At 39.9% G+C, this 22,991-nt stretch overlaps 1 protein-coding gene and 1 non-coding gene across 14 annotated transcripts in view; both read left to right on the top strand.

Moving 5' to 3' along the window:
* Nucleotides 1–22,991, top strand: part of NFIB (nuclear factor I B) — a 452,087-nt gene that overhangs the window by 74,140 nt on the left and 354,956 nt on the right. The window lies entirely within an intron of this gene.
* Nucleotides 19,522–19,593, top strand: TRNAH-GUG (transfer RNA histidin (anticodon GUG)). Its single transcript has one exon. It is a non-coding gene; the product is annotated as a tRNA-His (tRNA).

Below are 22,991 nucleotides of genomic sequence, written 5' to 3' on the forward strand. Positions count from 1 at the left end.
CCGTGATCTACCAGCCTCAGACTTCCAAAGGGCTGGGTTTACAGGTGTGAGCCACCGCACCTGGCCTATATTGTATTTTCTTTTGTTATAAAAAATTACTGCTATTTGCAAAAGAAGTGGGCAGTAATTATGGAGCAAGGGAATAATGTCACCATTTCAAATGGGAATGTACCCTATCCCTAACATGTGCTTTTTAGACCATTTCTACTTTCATAAGACAATATTACTCTCAATGATTTACTAAGAAATAAATGAGTAAACTAATAATGATGCTATGTTCTTAGTCTTGTTTTCTTAATGGATGCCTCAGAAGAGAGCCTTTGTAATTCCGTCTCCATACCATATGTCTCTGTTGACATTAAAGTGCTTAGTTCCAAATGAGTTGGCTTCATTCAAGCATCTTAATTCAAGAGTAGATGATTAGATCTTAAGCTAAAAACCTATTAGGATGTAAGCACTTGTATTTTTGAAAAGTATTAAGGGAACATCATAGTGTGGTTACAGATAAATCCTCCCTATCTAGTAGTGGGTTGGCAGAAATCTCATTTGATCTTCAAACATGACAGACTAGCTTCATGTCAAAGTTAAACACAGAATGAGAAACCTGCCAATGTTTGTTATACAATACACACACTGGATCATGTCTGTTTTTATCCTTTGCTAGGAGTCATTTCAGTTATCCTGTCTTTGAGCAGGGATAGTCAAAGAAGACTAAGTGTCTTTTACACGCAAAGGATACCCTGAACAAGATTCTGAGATCAGGGAGGGAACCCACCTCACTGAGAGTTCTAAAGTGAATGCCACACTGTGGTGGGCTTATACACCCATGAGGTTTTTTAACAGGCACCATGCTACAAAGCAATCAAAGTGGAAAAAGACAAATCACATTCCAAATACTTTCAATCCCTTTGAGAAAGCACATACTGATCTAAATAAAACCCAGTGCTATGATTGTTCCTGCTTTTATTTAACCACATGTGTGGTCCAAACTAATAGGATTCTCCCCCTTCTCCTCCCTGTTTCCAGTTAATTTGTTTTAGTCCCTATGTAATCCTGTCATCAGCAGGGCACAGTGATCTTCATATAGGGAATGTGAAAATCATTTGATAACCATCTGCCTAATGTTTTGGCAGATATTTGTTTAGCTTACAGAGCTACTACCAAGTCGGGACTCCTCATCAGGAGTAGACATGTCTACTAGGGAATAGGACCAAATATGAAGTCCCAGGGTTGAGATTTTCTAATTATATTCTGACAGATGACCTGTAGATGACTGTACCACTCTTGAAGAAGAAAACACAAGATCGATGTATCATTACCTAACTTCAAAAGCACCTGCTACTTCCTTTCCTTCCCTTCCCTTCCTCCTTTCCTGCCCGCCCTCCCTCCCTCCCTCCCTCCCTTCCTCCCTTCCTTCCTTCCTTCCTTCCTTCCTTCCTTCCTTCCTTCTCCCTCTGTCTCTCCCTCCCTCCTTCCTTCTTTATCTCCATCCCTCCCTCCTTCCTACTTTCCCTCCTTTCTTCTTTTATTTTTTAATGTAAAAAATAAGGATATAATGAAACAGTAAAGGTGGGTTTTGATTAAAACTGCATGGGGAATTTTAGTAGCTCATACTTCTAACTGTACAACAACCCCTTAGTGTGTTACCTCTTGGTTCACATCAATGTTGACAGCTCCTTTATTACTCATTAGAAACACGAATAACCACAAAGGAATAAGAAAGGCTTTATGAGAACAGAAATGCAAATTGCTGCTAGAGAAAAAGTCAGATCTATATGTCAAAGTAGTTATTGACTTAAACACGAAAACCTGAAAAATGAGAGCAGACATCCCGGATTAACTTGTATTGATAATGCCTCTTAACTGCATCCTCCCCCCCAACCCCAAGGGACTTTGAGTACCATAAAGATATTACATGGTCCAGACGTACAAATTAAAACAGGACGATAGGTTCAGAACTTGAAAAAACATAAAGTCATGCTTTAAATAAATGGGGCTCCATGAAAATAAAAATTTTCATGAAAATTCAAATCAAAACATTAAGAACTGAGACCATAGTGGGAAACTCAAGCTGCCTTTCAACAGAAATATCCCCATTAGGACAAGTTTTCATACTCTACGTTAAATGGGGGCATTAAAGTCTTCTTGAGTCAATGAAGTTTAATCAAATTATACAAGCAAGCTCTAAAATATTATGATTTGTATGTGGCAACTGGATATTTGGATGCTAGTTCAATATTGATGATGCTTAGAAACTATCGTCAAACTTACGTTTGGCCTGAAGTGGAATTGTGGGTTTGGTTTGGTTTTGTTTTTTTAAGTGCTTACCTTTTACAGACACATACTTTAAACATCCTTATATTTTAGAGATACAAACTAAGATGTTTATGAATAATTGGCCAAGAGTTGATCAATGTTGAAGCTGGGTGGTGGGCACATTAAGGTTCAGTATATTATTATATATTTCTATGTTTAAAATGCTTCATGATAAAATTTCAAAAGAAGGAAATACTGTGAAATGTCAGGTATACAAAGATATAATAAAGAATAATCTGGTGAACACCTATCTATCCACCATGCAGCTGAAGATTTAAATGTTGTTGAAAAATTATAAAGTGACTCTTCTACCTCAATTATCTGGCTACCTTTGTGATGTCCCACTGGGAGGGTAGGAGCTGGTGTTGACTCATTAAAATTGATAACACCTCAAATGTTTCCTCCAGCTGGCTAGAGCAGACCTGGATTCAGGCTTCACCGAGGCAATGTGGTGCCAGCACCTGGACCAAAATCCCTGCTCTAAATAGTTGTGTGACCCCCTGTAAAGTTCCAAATTTCTTGAGTCTCATTTGTGAAAAATATAATTAGCGACACCAACCCTGAAAATGTATTCAAAGCATGACAGACAATGTCTGTAAATCACACTGCTGGCACTGGGTAAAGTGTAGCTATTTTCTTCAATGTTTTAAAATAAGACATTTGAACATTTCCCAACTGAAATGTATGAGAATCTCTGAACAAACAGTAAATAGACACTTCATGGCCAGTTGATAATTATAACAAAGCCCAGTTTTTGCCACTTATAAAAGAAAGTCACCTAGAAAGTATTTTAGTAGTTCCCAGGAATCACGAGGACAAAGTTAGAATATTTATGAGTTTGTGGTGTGGTGGTTGGGGGGTGCTGTAACATCTGATTTAAGGGAGGTCTCTCAATGCAGTGTAGTGGGGGCGCTTAGTTAAAACTGGACAAGGTTTATTATAAATAAAGATCGGAATACACAGAGTGGGGAGGTTTTCAAAGTAAAGAATAAATGATCTTTTGAAATTATCTATTATTCTAAGAAAGGGTGATAAACGAAGACAGGATAATAGATTTGGGGAAAGTTCCTGAAACAAACTATAATATTATCTTTAACTTCAGCTTCTTGGGCAAGAGTTTCATGGAAAAGTAACGTTAGGTCAATGTAGTTTGAAGAGTAAAGTTGTGTTGATGTAAGCGGTAGGTTGAGTGGGGATAAATGTTTTCTTTTCCCAGTTATACAGAGGGCTTTAGTGAGAATGAAACCATCATTCTCAGCTATCACAAGGACAGAAAACCAAACACCGCATGTTCTCATTCATAGGTGGGAACTGAACAATGAGAACACTTGCACACAGGGTGGGGAACATCACACACCAGGGCCTGTCGTGGGGTGGGGGGCAGGGGGAGGGATAGCATTAGGAGAAAAAGATTTTTTTTTTTTTTTTTAATTGAGACAGAGTCTTGCTCTGTCGCCCAGGCTGCAGTGCAGTGGCGTGATCTCGGCTCACTTGCGACCTCCGCCTCCCTGGTTCAAATGATTCTTATGCCTCAGCTTCCCGAGTATTTGGGACTACAGGCATGCACCACCATGTCTGGCTAATTTTTTTCTATTTTTAGTAGAGACGGGGTTTCACCTTGTTGACCAGCCTGATCTTAAACTCCTGACCTCAGGTGATCCACCTGCCTCAGCCTCCCAAATTGCTGGGATTACAGGTGTAAGCCACTGTACCCGGTTGAGAAATATTTTTGTCTGTTTCGACTTCTATTTTTCAGCCCCAGCATGAACAGAGATTATATGATAAAAATGATACATTTCAACAAAATTAACTTCCTTTATGATCACACTTTCAACTCATGCATTCTCTATTGCTTTTTACCATCTCATTTGAATATTTCAGACTGTCTTTAGAAAGCTATTATAGCTTTCTGCCAGTGATCCTCAACTTTGCCTGCAAATTGGACTCATTTGAGGAGATGTTTAAAGTCCTGAAGCCCAGGTTCCATCCTAGGCCAATTAAATCAGAATATCTGGAGTGGCGCATAGGCAGCAGTAAGTTTAAGCTCTCTCAGTGATTCCAATTACATATAAGCTTGAGAACCACCGCATGAAGCATAGCTGGAGAAATAAAACTTTGGGGGAATTACGAGACTTTGGTTGGACCCTGACACTAACTACTGAGTTCTGAATATTGAAGCAATTTTCTAATGCCATTAAACATTAGTAGAAAATATTAATAATGACACAGTATTATGTACAAACATCCTGCCCTTAAAGGTCTGGAATTAAATTGCATCAAATTGCATCAAATTTTTCAGGAACTTAAAGTTTCATGGTAACCTTCATCTTTGATCATCCATCCCAGCAACTTCACTGTCTCATAGTGCTCTTCCTTTATTCCACTCTAGCATTGACTCAAACTGGGAGCAACTCCCTTTCTTTGATTTGTATGCATATCCCTCTCTCTTCCAAACCTCGCTTGTGCAAGATTTATGCAGGTATAGCAGACATTGCTGGAGGTTGGAAAAATGAATGAGAACATTGCAAAAACATAAAAATCTTAATGTAGAATATTAGATATCAGCTATCCATGGGATGAAAAGTTCTTTGCCCACCTTGCTTCCTGTGCTGCTACCACCCTATACACCTCTGTGCTCCCACTCTATTTCTTATTTGCCCCTCTTTCATGAGAAAATAAAAATTCCTACCCTTGTCTTATTCAGTACACTCCATTTGTTTCCAGCCTCGTCCCCACACTTAGCTTTGGTATTCCCTTTGCATATCCAAAGATTCATTAATGTCCTTTGATAGACAATAAAGCATTTCCTCTGAATAGCACCTTCTCCATCTCAACTAGATTTTTTAAGGAAAAGCAAGCACTGGAGAAATAGTACTACCACTCTCATGGGAATTATGACAATCCCTTTCAACTGTTAGAATATATAAATAGTTAAATCAATTCAGATTTTAAATAAAAATGTTTTTTTCAGATACAATCATTTAGTTCCTTATTTCAGCCAATAATTATGCCTACCACCATAAATACCGCAAGACACAAACTTACTAGACGAAAAATCTTCCAGGAAGCATCAGCTTATTGAGGATATTAAGACAGATTCATATGACATAGTTAAGTTATACATCATACAAGAGACTAATTTTGTGTACAATGAACTTGGTCCCCAAGAATTGATTTTGCTTTATTGATAGTCACTTTTCTGTGATCCACATTTTTACATTGTATAATTTTTGCAAAGAACCAGGCTTTTTCTCAATCCCATCTATGGTTACATATATGGTCCAACCACAAGTTACATACTTTTTTGATTCTCAGTCAAGTTTTCTATAACTTCACTGATAGACAGCCAGATCAGTATAGGCTAAAGAATCAATAGAGGACTTCCATTTTCAGGGTAGGTGCCTTGATCAGCCTTCCTTCTATGCATAATTTAAAAACTTGTCTAAATTTGTGAAAAAGCATCATCTTAAATCGATCAATGAACTCTGAAAAAAGAAGAGAACTTTCAGCCTAGGAACTGGGGTCATTTGTTGAAACAAATGAACATGAACTCTTGTTCTTATGACTTCTAAGGTACAGGGAATGGGAGACAAATCCCAGAGCCCACCAAGGTGGGGAGTCCACACATGTGTGTCCCAGAGAATTATACTCTCAGAATAAAAGTGAACTAGAAATAATGTGGCTATTTCTCTTCACTCCCACTCTCAACCAGAAAACTACAAAGAAAATATACTGCTTTTAATTGTGGTGCTGAGTGAAGGTGAGAGAAGAAAAAGAAATCACTACTGAGAACTTATAGCCACAGCTTGTCTGAGATTTACAGCCTGAATTCACACTCATTTAGTGGTTTTAAAAACCTCAAGCCAAGAATTTAATTGAGAGTGACCCCAGACTAATTGTACCACCAGGTGAATAAGAGAAACAAATGTAGATCCTCTCTGAAGAACACATCTTCTTTCCAAGCCCTAAAGAACTGCCATGAATACAATTCCAAGAATATGGAGCATATTGCAATAAAAATTTACTAAATGCACAAGGAAATAATGCACCATAAGCAATAACTAAAAACAAACAGAGCAGACATAGATTCATAAGGACTTCAGGCCGTGGAAGTTTCAGATACAGGCTATTAAAAAATTCTGTGTAATATTAAAATGTGATGATTTGAAAATATGAAATAGAAACAATAAACTATAAAACATAACCAAACAGACTTTCAAAGAACTACATTGAACTTATGAAATATATGATTCTTATGATAAAAATACCTCAAGCATACAAGGAATTTATGTGTTGGTTTATTCATATGTGATAAAAGCATGTTGGTTCTGCATAAATATAGATGTTCTTATCCATTAGAGATGATTACTAAGGTATTTTCTGGCAAAATGTTATTTCAGATGGAATTACATGATATCTGAGATTTATTTGAAAATTTTCCTGAGAAATGTGTTTAAAGTGTATAGGTAGAGAAAGATAAAATAAGATTGTTAAAATGATGATTATTAAAGTTGAGTAATGGGCAGAAGTTGTTTATATTAATACTGTTCCCTGTACTCTTGTGATGTCTTTAAAATTACATAATAATATGTTCATTTATTTAAGAGAGAGAATATATTTACATAGCTAGTATGGGCCCAGATATTGTTAGTGCTTACTACATAATTTTTAGGTATGATTTTAAAATGTATGATTATACTGTTTTCAAGTCATATTATTATATGTATGATACACATATAAATTTTCAATGGCTGCTACAAACCACAAGTAGATGTTATACAGGAAAGAAATGAAATGGATGAGTTTGACAGTAGAGTAATAGAAGCGTAGGATAACAAAACAATAGTAAAAATAAACAAAGACAGAGACATGTGGGGCGTAATGAGAACATGCAATGTTGGACTGGAGTCCCAGAAGAATGAGACAAGGGGAATTAAGCAGAGACAATATCTGAAGAGATAATGGCTAAGGATTTTTCAGAATTGATCAAATGTTCCAACCCACAGATTCAAGCCCAGTTAATCCTAAACAGTGTAATTAAAAAGAAATCCATACTTAGACACACTATTGTGAAACCGAAAAGATAACATACAAACAAAAGCAAAACCAAAATGAAGAAATGACCGTAAAAGGAGCCAGACAGCAAAGGCATGCTCTTCGGGTGAGCAAGAGTCTGAAAGCACCTTTCTCAGCAATGAAAGCTGGAAGAGAGTGCGATTATATCTCCAATATCCTGGGAGAACCTGGAATTCTATGGCTAGTGGAAATGTACTTCAGAAATTAAGATTAAATCAAAACATTTTCATACATACAAAATCCGAGCCAGCGTGATACCAGAAAACTCTCTAATGTCTATTCTAAAGGATGTTCTTTAGGCATCAAGAAAATGTTCCCCAATCAAACATCAAAGATGCAAGAAGAAAAGAAGAACATGAAAAGTGGCAAATACATAAGTGAATAGAAATAAGTATTGGGTCTATAAAACAATAAATAGTGTCAGGCTAATCTCATTTGAGAATGCAGCGTAAATCGTACAGAAAATTTCATAAAACCAAACCAGCAATGCTCCAAAAGAATAGAACCTAATGACCAAATTCGACTTATTTCAGAAATGCCAAATTGGTTTAATATTTAAAAATTAAAACTTGTAAATTTGGAAATTAATGTACACGTTAACAGATTAAAGAAGAAAAATTGAATGATCATCTAAATAAAAGCCAGAGTGTTTGCTAAAATTTAATACTAATTTTATGACCTAAATTCTAAAAAAGATCAAAATTTCTTATGCCAACCGGCAAAGGAGGTAACTTCCTTAACCCAATAAAAGGTATCAATAAAAACTTACAGTAAAAATTATAGTTGATGATAGTAATAGTAAGAACACTCTCTTGAAGACCAGGAAAAAGACAACAATGCCTGCTATCACCCCTTTCCTTCAAACTTGTACTGTAGATTCTAGCCATCACAATAATACAAAAACAGAAATGATTAAAATTATCACTATTTGCAATGATACGTATGATTATCAAGACCCCCAAAATATACAGGTTAATTATTAGAATTAATAAAAGAGTTTGGCAAGTTTGCCAAGTAAAAACCAATGCAGAAAAATCAACTACATTCCTATATACCAGCAACAAATAGTTGGGGCCAAAAAGCACCATACTGCACTGAATATAAACAAACTACACCTACACACATCAACATGGACGAAGCTCACAAACATGAGTATAAAAAGCAAGCCACAGAAGAATACATACTGTATTGTTCCATTTATATAAAGTTTAAAAGCAAGCACAGTTAAACAATCTCTGATTGAGGCATGCATACATAGGTGGTAAGACAAGAAAGAAAAACAGGGGAATGATTATCATGTAAGTGAGGATATTAGTTGCCTGTTGGAGAAGGCAGATAGTGCACAAAAAGGGCCTTTACAGTCCTTGTAATATTCTGTTTTAACTTGGTTAAGCTTATTTTCTTGTCTAAATTATTAATGATATACATATGTTTTTATATTCTTCTGACATATTTCACAATTTTTTAAAAGTCAAAGAGTAAATGGGGATAAGGACAACATTTGGTAAATGTTAAATGGCTGGATAAGGAAATGTTGGCTATATCATCTAAGATTTGCGTTTTCTTTTCCCCCAATACATTTCTGAGTCTTTCAACATCTAATCATGAAAACAAATCTTTCTCTCTGGCATGAGGTTAAGTAACACTTTCAGGGATAATTCACTCTTATTTAGAAGCTCATCCATTCTCAGAGCTTCAACAATTACCATTATACTTATATTTTTATCTCTTTCCATCACCCAGCCCAAGCGTCAATTTTTTCTAGCCATTACCTTCTAGATTGTGCCACTTGAATGACCTACTGTTACCTAAACTCTGTGTCTGGTTTGATGATCTATGTTGAATTGATGAATACTCTACTTAAATCTACACTCTCTCCCTAGGTGTGTTCTTTCATTGCCTTGGTTTTAACACCATCTATATATTGCAGCTTCCAAACCTCTTACTCTAACCCTAAGCCTCTCTTGTGAGTTCCTGGTTCATGTACCTAACAGCATATTTGATATCTTCATTTGGATCTTTCATTAGCATCTCAAGCTGACACATCAAATATGTAATTTCGCATGATTAGGGCCATGAAAATCATAAATATGCTTAGAAAATGACAAATAATTTTGCTTAGCTGGTCTTAGTATGAGGGACTGAACAGAGGTAGAAAATATTGCCAGAAAAATAGTTTGGGGACACACACTGAAGAGCCTTTGATGTTTTGTTTAACAGTTTGGACTTTGTGGACAATGGATAGTGACACAGAAATTTTTATTTTCTGTTCTTTTTTCATACAGTAAATATTAATTGAGGACCTCCCACATGTTAGGTAGACAGTGTGCTCAGCAGTGAGAATACATCCACATCAGTAAGTCAGTTTCTGTCTTCATGGATATTACAGTCTATCGTGAGATTTATGCCACTAGATTTACATTTTAGAATGGTAACTTTGTACATGTGGAAAGTTAAAGGGTGAGACCACAGGCAAAAATAGGAAGTCAAGAATGCCAAATGCCTGTACTAAAATAATTGGGAAGTAAAGATGAAGAGATATCCCTGAGAGTGTTAAGAGGAGGACGTATTGCAATTGGGGCCAGGTTAGAATAAATAGAATGGAGAAGCGTGGCTTAGAAAGGGACTGAGGATGGCATCGAAGTTTTCATCTGGCTCATGAAGCTTGAGGAATGGCAGTGCCTCTACCTGAGATATGTGATGTGGAAGAAGAAGGGTAGGTGGGTGGGAGACACCTGACTTCAGTCTGGACAGTAAACCTGAGATGCCTATGAGACAGTCAGCAAAGAGGCTAGGTAGCTAATTAGAAATATGGCATCATGTTTTTTGAGAGAAGCTTCAGATGAAGGCATTGGTTTGGAAGCCCATCTATAGGAAGTAATCGCCAAGCATGGAGGATGGAAGTGGGGAGCATGGAGACTGCCAAGAAGGACAGCCGAGGTGATCACTCAGACGACACTCAAGAAGAAAAATCTGGCACTGCCCAACTGATTACCCTCAGCACTGCCATAGTTAGCTGTGAACCTTGACCTTCCTTTCCCAAAGTTCTGTGAGTCGGTCTCCCACTGTCCTGCATTCTGGGAAGGACAGAAGCAACGCCACATATAGGCAGAAGAGTCATGGGAGGCGGGGATTTAAAGATCTGTGAAAGGTTTGCCTGCCTCCACACCTGGGATTGGCTATGTCGCAAGTGTGGCCCTGGGTCAAAGCCTTGTGCATAATAGCCTTCCGCAGACTGCAAACACTATACCTGATAGAAGAAACATATTCTAGTTATACACATTACTGATACCATTGTTGCTAATAAAAATAGCAGTTCATAGTTTGTTATGGGTTAAGTTCTGTCCCCTCAAAAAGGTATGTTGGACTTGAACCCCCAGATCCTCAGGATGTGACCTTGTTCAGAGATAGGGTCTTTACAGAGATAATCAAGTTTTATAGGACTAGTGTCCTATCGAAAGGCAAAGTTTGACAAGGAGACACACACACATGCAAAGATGAAGACAGAGATTAGAGTGATGCCAAGCCAGGGAACGCCAAAGATTACCGGCAAACCCTCAGCTTGGGGAGAGGCCTGGGACAGATTCTCCCTCCCAGCCCTCAGAAGGAACGAGCCCTGGAAGCTCCTTGTAGCCTCCAGAACTGTGAGGCGATCAGTCTCTGTTGTTTAAGCCGCCCAGTGGTAGTGCTTTGTTATGGCGGCCCTAGCGGACTAATACGTGGCCGTGTTTTACTGGACATTTTATCAAATGCATTTTTTGCTCATGCTCATTTGATCCTCGCAACGACCCCTTGTGGAAGATATTATTAGGTAACCTTTTTTACAAGGCGAGAAACTAAAGCAATCAGAGATGCATGTTCCTGTGTGATAAGACACCAGAGACAGAAATTTTAATGGAGAGAACGTCAGGAAATTTCACACATGGGGTCCAGCACACTAACCAGCATTATAGGAGAGGGTGGCGATTAAGCGAGGAGGACCCAGAGTCAGCCTCCCAGGCTCCAGTCCCAGCCCTGGCAGCTCTGGCTGTGTGGTCCTGAGCAAGCTCCTTCACCAACTCTGCACCTTGGTATAATGAAGAAAATCATATCGAAGGTTCTCCTGAGGATGAAATGACCTAATTCCTGTGAAGTGTTTAGCACAGTGCCTGCCGTATTACTATGTACTCAACGAATGGTAGCTATTTTAAAACCATCATTCATGGGAAATTACAAGGGAACGGAGAAGCCCTTCAGTAATTTTGAAGGTAATACAATCATAGTTGCCTCTCGTAAATGTACTGTACAAAGGGTTTGTAATAAATGCATTGTATATATTTAATGGTCTCTGGGTGTCTATGGGTGGGGATGGATCCAGCTACTGCTTATTCCGCAGGCAGACATGGCCACCTGGTGATTCTCTTCCACGGCCCATTCACTCACCACTGGAGGAGGCCCTCTCCTGAGGTCAAGCCCATCTTGACACCCCAGGAAGCTGCTTGTCATAGTAATAAGCGTTGAGGCTGCTTTGTTAGATGTCAGGCAGGAAAAAAAGAAGAAGAAGAAGAAGGAGAAGGAGAAGGAGAAGGAGAAGGAGAAAGAATTGTGGGCTATATGCAACCAGGAATCGGTTAAAAGGTCAGAACATAAAGTATGGGTTTTGATATAGATGGTTCCCACATGCTTTGAACGTTAAAAATCACCGCATAAGGTTTCACTATAAGCACGTTCACCATAAAGGGACTTCGCTACACAAATAACGAGAAAAGAAACGAAATCTCCATCCTGAATTTTAAAAATGCAATTAAAATCGGCGCAGACCCACTGAGCCTTGCCAAATCCTGCTTTAAATAACAGTTTGGAGAATCACAAACTTCAATTACTTTTGGCAATGTCTTGGTTTTCCATGAGGCACTACAGGTTATTAAATGTCGTAGCTATTTAGCTTGCTAATGAATAGTTTATCCTACATTCAATTAGGCTGGTTTTCCCTCCTTTTTTTTTTTTTTTTTTTTCTTTTTGGTTTTCTCTCTCCATTTTTTTTTTTTTTTTTTTTTGAACCCACTCAAAGAATTGATGATAATTAAGGGAAAGCTGTCAAGGGTCCAGGGTTTTTTTTATCCAAGATATCTTTATAGTTCTAGGGTTACCTAGGGTAAAAATCTGGCTTCATCTTTTAAACCTAATATCTATCTTCCACATCAGGAATGGCTGTCATGATGATGATAGTAGTAAGAAAAATTGCAGTTGTATGTTCTACACAACACCTTTCAAACTGTTCTGAATATTTCACATTTTTCTCTTGATACCTTTGTGTATTAGAAAAACAGCAGGTTTACTATTCTTTTTAAAGTCAATGAGGCAAAGGAGGATAAATGAATGTTCCCAGGTTATAAACTTCATCATGAACAAAGCAGAATGAAACATGAACAGGTAATGTAGTGTTAATTCTGTGTTCACTTCATTGCATTATCCAGTTCCCTGGTTTCTCTCTCACTCTCAAGTGACTGAGGCATTGTTATCAGGGGATGCAAATAGTATTTTCATGTATTTTGGAATTGCCAGATTATCAAGGGCAGATCAGTTGGACAGCAGTCTCTTCCTGATCAGTGATGTGCTTGTTTATTTCATAGCCCCGCTTTAATCAGGAGAGATTGCGGCCCTAGTGATTTTTGACATTCATAAAGAAGGTCAAAATTGGACATAGACCCTGTGTAATTCAACAAGTATATTTGTGAAATGTACTTCAGAAGAGGCAAAATTAAAATCATCAATAACAAAACACCTAACTGTAAGAAAAATAGGCCAACTAAAGAGCCCTTCAATGGATATCAGCTCCTTCTGAAACTCTAAAATAAGACCGCACTTCAGGGATTCTGGATCACACCCAGGCCAATTCAATATTTCAATCTAGTCAGCGTGTGCTCTGTCCTAGGTGCTAAGGTGAAGCGTGTGGGAGACAGAAAGATGAGGAAGACACAGCTGGCCCCTTGCAGAGCTCTGTGGCAGTCGACTGCCCCAGCCCCACCCCAGCTCACACCAGGTGCCTCATGCATGTGAGGGCTCAGCCATTTTCAGAGCAAGCTCATTGTCACCACGAAAAGAACAAATCTAGACAAAAAGTAGGTCCACCAGGTGAGCCAAATGCCTGGATCATTCTACAGAGAAGGGCTTTGAGGAACGACTTCCAGCTGCCACGTGGCTCAACCATCCCTTCTCCCTCCAATTTCCACCCAAAGTTCTTCTCCTGCCTTGCCCACTTAGCTCCTGACGAAATTGACTGAGATATTGGTTCATATAGGGCAGAAAGGGCAATGTGTCAGCCCAAAACTGGGGCAAACTGCTTTGGCTTCTGTTTTCAACCCTTACACCTGTTTTTGCCTCTACTTGTTTTCCCCACATGCCCCTGTCATGCCCCTATCTCTGGAATTGGAACCACCTGTCCAGACCCTGAGGCACTCTGGCCCATCTGGTGTCCAACTCACCCCTTGGCCCTGGCCACTTCTTATAAACAGAGCCCAGTCCCTAAATCTCAGGCCACTTCTGGGGCTCAGCATGTGCCAGCTCTCCTGGCGCCCTCTCTTTCTGGCCTGAGGCTCAGGGAAGCTCACTCCCACATCTGGGGTGGCCAAAGTATAGCTAATATTTATTAAGCACTTACTAAGTACCAGGCACTCTTTTAAGCACATTGTATGTTGATTCAATCCTCACAACAGCCCTATAAAGTAGCTATTATTATTATCCCCTTTTTAGGAAGGAAATTTAAACACAGAAAGGTTAAATCATTTATCCAAGGCTATCGGCCCCAGACCTTCAAGTAGCCTGTGCCTCGTTCTGTCACCCAGGCTGGAGTGCAGTGGTATGAGCTCCGCTCACTATAGCCTTGACCTCCTGGGCTCAAGGGATCCTCCCACCTCAGCCTCCCAAGTACCTAGGACTACAGGCCTATGCTACCATGCCCAGCTATCTTTTTATTTTTTGTAGAGAGGGAATTTCACTTTGTTGCCTAAGCTGTTCTCAAACTCCTGGCCTCAAATGATCCTCTTGTCTCGGCCTCCCAAAGTGCTGGGATTTTAGGCATGAGCCACAACGCCCAGCCTGAAACTTCTCAACAAAAAGTAGCTCCACAGGGATTGGTTAGAATCCTCTTGGTCATAAATCCAGAATGCTAACTGGGCTCCTTCCTGCCAACACTTTTCTGTCTTAAAACCTCAGAATCTTAATGTGATGGGAAGAGAAAATATGGTCATTGGGAGCGTTCCCAGGCTCTCCACTACGCAGCGATCCCTCTCTCCACCCCATGTCCCTCTTTCTCGGGCGTCCTGTTGCCACCCCTCTTTCTACACGCAGAGCCCTCATTCTCTGCCGCTCCAGGCCTTCAGCTGTTCTCCTGGCTCTTTGTTATTACACATTATCATTAATGGATCAGCCCCCCCTCACAAGGTTTCCAAATAGAGGCCTGGCTCGCCAGATCGTAAAGGTTAGGCCCATGTATTCCAGGGGGCTGTGTCTGATGAAGAATTCTATTAGAAAGCTTTGCATCTGGAGTTTTCTAATGGTGCCTTCAGGCAAAAAAAATTAAAATTAAACCACCAACCAACAACCCCTCTCCACCCCCACCACCTCCTTTCCAGCTTTCCCCACAGCAAGATTTCTGACTTGGTTAAATAGAATTCATTAATAAGCAAGGGGGAAAATCACTCCAGGCAGTTTACTCTAAAAAATGTAAACTGTTAAAACATTTTGTGGTTACAAGAATTCTGAAAATAATGCGTTGTTCTCTGGTGTTTCACGCTCTCTCAGGATCAACGATTTTCTGATACACACAGGAAGCGTTGAGATGGTCACACCTAAGACCATTTAGCACCCAGCATTTCTTTATGACGGTGATGTATTTGGAAGCTTGAAATCCGGAGCTGCAACTGACTTGGGCTTCCTCTGCTTTCAGCTATCTTATTTTCCCCCTAAAAATTTGATTTATTTCCATAAGTGTGTGTAGTATATGAGCAATCCTTGGTACCCTTACAAGCACAAGATTTGTCCAGCCTTTCTCTCCTTCCCTCCCTGCTTCTCAGTTCCCGCTCATCTACTCCCCACCAACCTCTCTCCATCTCACACACACACGCGCTTGCCCACACACACGCGCACACACACGCGCACACACACAAGGATGGGGGTGGTGTTCTAGAAAGTACCTAAGAAACAAGAGACAGGACTCTGGGAGGAGGGAACCGTGGAGCCTTCATTGCAGGGGGGTTCCCAACCTGTCTTTGTCTGAAAACTGGGCACTGCGCCAGCCTCAGCCCCACGGATTGCCACTCTTGGCCTCCAGCCCAGTGATGGATCTGTCATTTCCCTACGCCCAGCGAGGCAGGAGGCACACTGAGAAGAGGGACCAGCAGGAGAACACAGAGAGTGGCCTGGGAAAAGGGGTAGGAGTGGCGACGCTGGAGATAGGACTCAGCTGGGGAGGTGGGAGACCCCCTCCGGTCCCGGGCCGTCCTGTCAGCTCCAGGCTCCTCTGCTAGAATCCATTATAAACAACCAGGGAGAGGAACAACTCCATCAGAAGAGCAGCACCAGGAGGCCAGAGGAGAGGCAGGAAAGCCAGGCTCTCTCACATGGAACGATGAGCCCCTGGTAAACATTCATCTTATTTTTAAAACTCTGAAAGGGGAAGTCAACAATCTTCTTTGGGAATGAATTCCATAGTTTAATGCCCCACACAAGCAAGAACTTCTCGCTTACACCCAACTTAAATCACTCATACAGCAGACTGATCCCTATCTATTTAAAATGTGTTGCCATAGGCAGGGAAATAAGGCTGACAACATTTGGAAGCTGACAAAGGGACAGCTTCCATGAACTTAAGAAAACACATAAAAGGTAACTATAATAGTTATAAGATTTTCCTGCTTTGAATAGGTGTTTTTTCCTCCACACTTTTTACATTTGGCTATTGTTCGTAAATGTATTTCCCTATATTAAATGTATGGCATATCAGAGGTGTAAAGAATCTGAAAGCTCATCTAGACCAATTTCTCTTACCTTTCTGATGAGGAAATAGAGACACAGAGAGGTCAAGTGACTAGTCCATGGTCACACAGGGAGAAAGGTTGGAGAAAGAACTGGAATCCAGACAAAGCAGGCCACTTTCTTCTCTGTCTCTTTCTCTCTCTTTCTCTCTCCCTCTCTCCTCCCTCTCTCTCATAATGCCTTCCCTGCCTTTCTCAACTTCAGCCTCATTTGAAAACTTTAAGGAAATATGTATGTCCTTCCGGGGTGCCAACTCATATATTATCTCTATTCATCTATATCTCAGTCACTAGACTATAAATTGTGTGAAATCATGATCCATTTCTGTTTTCTTCTCCACCGAATCCTTAAGATTCAGAAAAAAAAAACTGAACTATAGTAGATCCCAAGTCTTTGTGAATCGTGAATAAATTAGTGGGAGAGTGATAATAATGTCACTATTGAGATAGCACAATCAGAGAAAAAAAAAATCAGGTGGTAGGTTGCAAAGAAGTTGCAAATGCCATCAGAAACCATGTTTTGGTTCCATGGATTTTTCCCTTTGTAGTGAGTCGCAGGTATTTGGTGCTGTGGAAGAAATCCGAATGCATATCCTAAGAAGACAGTGAATGTGCAGGAGAAATTTGGTAACTGTTCAAAAGTCCATCTCACTGTAACAGGCAAGAACCTTTCAGAGTCTATGCACACAATGACTGATATCAAGTAAGGGAGAAGCCCATACAGATACCAAATGAAAACCTTACCTGGTGAACACTTCTCCGTGTCAGGGTTTTGCTCCCCAGTCATGTATGTTTTGAGGTACACAGCCTCAAAGACTTCTCCCAGCTGAGATTCACCAGTAGTGGCATGGTTGGAAGTCCTGAGTGATGTTCACCTAAGATTTCCAGCTCCCTGCTTTCCGGGCATATGGCAGGGATGCACTGCCTGGGACTTCTATAGCAAGCTGAGGCCACGGAACCAGATCTAGCCAGTGAGTTGTAAGAACAGCTTTCCGGAATCTGCAGAGCTCTTTCCATTTGCCAAAGCAATGAGCAGTGTTCATGACAGTGGTTGTTACCTTAACCTGGTTCCCTGAGTGAGGAGACAGAAAGCAGGGCCGTGCAATGAATGTGGATCAGTGCAAGGGAGGGAAAGCCTTCCTTATTCCAAGTCACTAGGATTTGAGCATTGTCACATAGTATGACCTAGGCGGACAGATCCAATGTGTGAAGTAATTTAAGGAGTTTAATGGGTGTGGCATTTAATAGTATTAAAATCTGTAAAGAGAAAGTTATTCCTTTTTCAAATCTTTTGTGGTCATTTGGAAGAGTCCAGAAGAAGCCTGGTTCTGAGGCTGGTGAGGCTTTAACAGATCTCCTGCCCACCTGCCTTTTAAACACAGAGCAGAACTTGAGCTTGGAGTTCTATTGGTTTGTTTTCACATTTTAGAGTGACCTCTATTTATGGAATGTGATACTATGTTTTTTAAATATATGGAATGTTATAAACTTTCCTTTGAAATTTTATTTATTTAAATTATAGTAATGTAACTAACATTTCTACCGTGCTTACCATGTGACAGACCTATTTTAGGTCGTTGACATGTACTTGTCTGTTGAACCCTCATAACAATCCTATGAAGTAGTTGCTATTTTTATCTCCACTTAATAGATGAGAAAACAGAAGCACAGAGGTTAATAAGCAGCCCGAGTTCCCCCAGTTAGTAAGTGATAGAGCCTGAATTCAAATCCAGATAGTCTGGTTCCACAATTTGTATGCTATGAGTTAATCTTTTAAAAATATTATTTCTTCTGTGGTTCAGTTGGTACATGCCCACAACAAAAATTATGAAGGTGGCACATGAATGATTATACTTTGGGAAACATGTCCTCTTTTGTCGACCAGGAGATTTGGTTTGCCCCCTTGCCACAGGGTTACCTTTCACCAGACTCACTCACATGTGTTCCTGTTCAGGCCAGAGAATGCCTTGCCTGGTTCCTATGGAGGGCAGGCATGGCTCTGGAGCAGGAACTCCAAGCAAGAATCTTCTATGTGGCCATAGAAGGAAGATGTATTTGTGAAAGATTGAAGAAAAATAAGAGGGACTATAGATGATCAGATGGGAGTGAGTGAGTGAACATTTATGTCTGAAACTTTTCTCTTCTGAGATATCCTCCTTCTAGAAGGCTTGGAGCTGTGGGCACTCAATCAATACATGCATGAGGTTCTTGCCACCCACACATAGTGCCAGCTAGCTCCAGCTGTTCCCAGGTCCTCTCTGTATAGAGGAATTAAAGGAGGCACCCTGATAACAATCCATTGATTAGAAATAGATATTTCTGTGCGTTTTGTTTTAAGATTTTCAGCCCCTGGAATATCTTGTGTAGACCACTTACTACTTCAAGTTTTACAACAAAGAAAGCTAAAATAAATTTCGTCTTGAAACTTATCTAGCATAGAACACTCCAGTTTCTTTGTGTGGTGGCTTGCTAATGTTATTGGGAAGCTTTTCTTGCTGAGATTATTGTGGCTTTAAGGCCTATATTCTGGTGGGGAGAAAATTAGCTTCAGGGATCAATGAGTTTGAAAGGGAGCCTTTCCTCAGTCAGGATGTACTGACTTTGGCTTCTCCTAGTAGGAAAAGCAAGTCTGTCTGAGTCTCTGCAGTCCTCAGGCCATTTTGTTCTTGCTATATTTTTTATTGTTGTGCTGCCTAAGCAAATAGAAATAAGGCTAGTGGTGAAAAAATGCACAAAAGAGGCTCATATGTTATTCAATGCAACATTATTTGGTGGTGGTTGGGGTGGGAAATCCATATCCATCATTGATTAAACATAGGAAGTGTGAGTCAACAGACTGGTATCTCTTAGTCTTGTTACCTTCATCACCATTTCCTGGACAGCAAACCCAGTGAATCCTCTCCTATTACAATTTACCCAGCCAAGATGACGTTAGTTTTATTTTCAAGGAATTTGTTATTGTTCCTCTAAATAATTAGAAATCACGGGAACACAGCTTCTCCTTCCCAATATTAAGAAAGTGTACATATTTAGACAATAGATGGCAGTGTTTCCACAAATTTTAATATTGCAATAGCTCTTAGAGAAAGCTTAGTGCTCAGCTCTTCAGTAGCTTGCCGTGATCGTATAGTGGTTAGTACTCTGCGTTGTGGCCGCAGCAACCTCGGTTCGAATCCGAGTCACGGCAGGAGGGGAGAAGGTTTTTGGAAGAGAATAAGACTGATCCCAAGCTGTATTGCATCTAAACAACATTTGCAACCAGACATGCCATCATGAAAATCAATAAAACAGAAATCATTATGAATATTTTCAACTTTAGGGAGATGGCATATGCAGAGTGACTTTATTAATGCACTAATCCTGTTGCAAGTGTGTTGCGTGTGGGGTTTTTTATTTGCATCGACGGGTAATATGATAAAACTGGAGTGTAGTGGGCATGTAATTATTATTAATTACAACTACTTAAGCTCTGCTTTGAGCAGACTCGTCAAGTCTGCTTGCTTTTGAGCCTTGCCAGGGCTATACAGTAATAACAACCCTGAATTATTTGGAAAGATGTCAGCAGTAGATGTGGAAATCCTGTTTAACCAGGCATGAATTGTTGTTAGGAGGGTTTTTTCAGGATGACAGAGAGAAAATGAACTGTCCCTTATCAGTAATTGTAGGAAACATTTTGTTTCTATGATATGAACTGGCTGTAATTTAACTTTCCTGCATCATTGGATAATGTAAGAAGCCAGTTGTTGCTCAGAACGAAAATCTCTGAAGTGGGCATTTGGGTCTGATAAAGGGCATATTATAAGTAGACAATGGGGCTCAAACAATAAATAATGTCCATATATGGCAAGAAAATTTTAATGACATTTTCCAAAAGACTGGGGTTTGTATTGTAAGTGGTTAAATGTTGAATTAATGTGAGAAACACAGCTTTAATGGGCCTTTCTCCAGGACTTAAAAACATGGACAATACAGCCTGAAAATGTCAACTGTAAGTATGTTATAATAAGGTTTTACTGCTCTAAAATTATACCCCACTATGTTTTAAATAAGGGGTCACTAGAACGTGTTTTTTAATGCCCCAACCCCTGTCTCACAGACAGCCTAGCAAAAATTCATATTTGTTATTTATGTAATACTAAAAATATTTTCAAATAAAAATATGTGCAGAGACTAGAAACAGAATCTATCAAGTTCTTTCAGAGCCAGCAAATTCTTAGAAGTAATATTCTAGAAAAACTGCAATAAATATCTCTTCTCCCTTTCCAAAAAAAGATCAGTCTCTGATTATGGACCCAAAAATATTGGCCTCATAGTATTATGATGTAAGTAAAATGTGCTTATTTCCTCTTTCAATACTCACTTTCAAGACCATTTTCTACTCTGAGGTCTCCTCTTCCTAAATATGGCAAATTCCCCAGTCCTCACCTCTTAACCCTTATCCCCCACAAATTCTGCTTTCCCTTCTCCAAAGAGTTTAACCTAGGCTTTGCCTTAAGTCTGCAAGTCCTCAGCTGCCTGGTACTAATACTGTTTCAAGAAGACAGCTGAATTGCAATTGTTCTTACATTAAAACAGAATAAGCCCATCTATGGTTATTTGTATTTTATTAAGAGGCTGAAAGTACAATGAATTTCTCCTTTGAAGAAGAAGAATGTGTTGGTCAGAATTCAATGGTTACAAGCTAAAGAAACAACATGTACTGATTTAGAGAGAACCATGTACCCAGGAATGGGTGCAGCAGGGGCTTAAGAAACAATTGGAACTAGGGAATAAAAGATGACCAGAACCAACTCTCTCCATCTCACCCCATATTTCTTTCCGAATGTTGCCTTTATTCTCTGAAACTGACTTCTACATGGCAAGAAACATGGCAGCTGGCAGCAACTCCTACCTTTTGTATCTGAAGCATTGCCTCCAGCAGGAGATTCCCTTAGTTACTGGTCAAAAAATACTAGGGAAGGATCTTATTGGCTTACCTTTGGTCAGGTGTCCCTCACTGGACCAATCAGCTGTGGTCAAAAAATACTAGGGAAGGATCTTATTGGCTTACCTTTGGTCAGGTGTCCCTCACTGGACCAATCAGCTGTGTACATGGGGATAGATATATGTAGTATACAAGAGAACCCCTCCCCTCCCTTGTCTTGAGGCCAGTCTCAGAGTGAGAGCATTGCTAGCCCTAGAGACATCTCAATTGTCTCCCTCAGAAGCTTTTCCCACTGCACTACTCAAGCACACCATTTGGTGGCTGTCTACTTCCACCAACCCATGAGTTCAGTTGCCAAACTACTAACATGTTTACTGCCTTGTGAAAAAGAAAAGCAGTGGGACAGGGGAGGTCAGAATATGACAATTAGTCTGGACTCAACTTTTTGAGCATAGGGACACAGGGCAACTGCCTGGACCAGGGGAGCACTTCCTGTTTTCTCTCCTCTGTCTCACCAAGAGAGGCCTTTTCCCCTGGATGACAGTGCTCCCAACTTAGCTAGTAAAGAGCACAAAATCTTCCTGATGCTACCAAATAAATCAACTTGAATTTGGGCAAGTTATCTAAGCTGTCACAGTTAAAAAAAAAGGGGGGGGGGGGAGGCGGGGGGAGAGGAGAGATAGTACCTTGAGAATTAAAAGAATAATATACAAACAAACAAAAGCCACTTAATACAGGAGCACATAGTAGAAATGCAACACTGGTGCCTAGCAGGCATGCAACAAGTCATATTTATCCTTACTATTTTAAGGCTGCCTCACCAACCATCCAGCCTCCATTGACAGACTCTGTAGAGTGAGTTTTCCATTAGGAAAAGGACTCTTTACCATTGATTTCAGAAGTTTAAAAAAAAAATGTAATCAAGTGGATGACAACCCAGGGGTAGAAGAAGAGTCAGGATCTACTGAGTGACCAGATCCATGTCCAAGTTTCTGTCCTGGTTCACTCTTCATTAGGTTATTGTGACTGAGTGTCATAATAACCAATGGTTGTTTTCATCAACAAGGAGTTTGCTGACATTGGGTTTCCTTCTTGCTGTTGTTAAAATGTGTTTTCACTCTAAAACCAACACAACATTGAGTTAGTTTTCAGAAATGTTAAAGCCCAAGTTATGAGAGAAAAGTCTAATTTTGAATTACATTGAGAAATTATCTGCTTTTAAATTTTGTAGAATCATTTGATAAATATCTCAAAGGCCCCATTATTTCCATGCCCAGATTGTCTACATTTTATACCAAACCCAATACCTGCTCATGAAAAATCAGGGAGACTATGATATAATCTTACAAAAACTGTCTCTCCAAAATGTCAATTATGAAGCATTTGAGGGCTGGACATGGTGGTTCATACCTGTAATCCCAGCACTTTGGGAGGCCAAGGTGGGTGGATCACTTGAGGTCATGAGTTCAAGACCAGCCTGGTCAAAATGACAAAACCCCCTCTCTACAAAAAATACAAAAATTAACTAGGCAAGATGGCGGTTGCCTGTCATCCCAGCTACTTGGGAGGCTGAGGCATGAGACTCACTTGAACCTGGGAGGCAGAGGTTGCAGTAAGCTGAGATCGTGCTACTGCACTCCAGCCTGGGTGACAGGATAAGG

The sequence above is a fragment of the Macaca fascicularis genome, chromosome 15 (assembly GCF_037993035.2).
Source record: "Macaca fascicularis isolate 582-1 chromosome 15, T2T-MFA8v1.1".
In the NCBI taxonomy this organism is placed as follows: domain Eukaryota; kingdom Metazoa; phylum Chordata; class Mammalia; order Primates; family Cercopithecidae; genus Macaca; species Macaca fascicularis.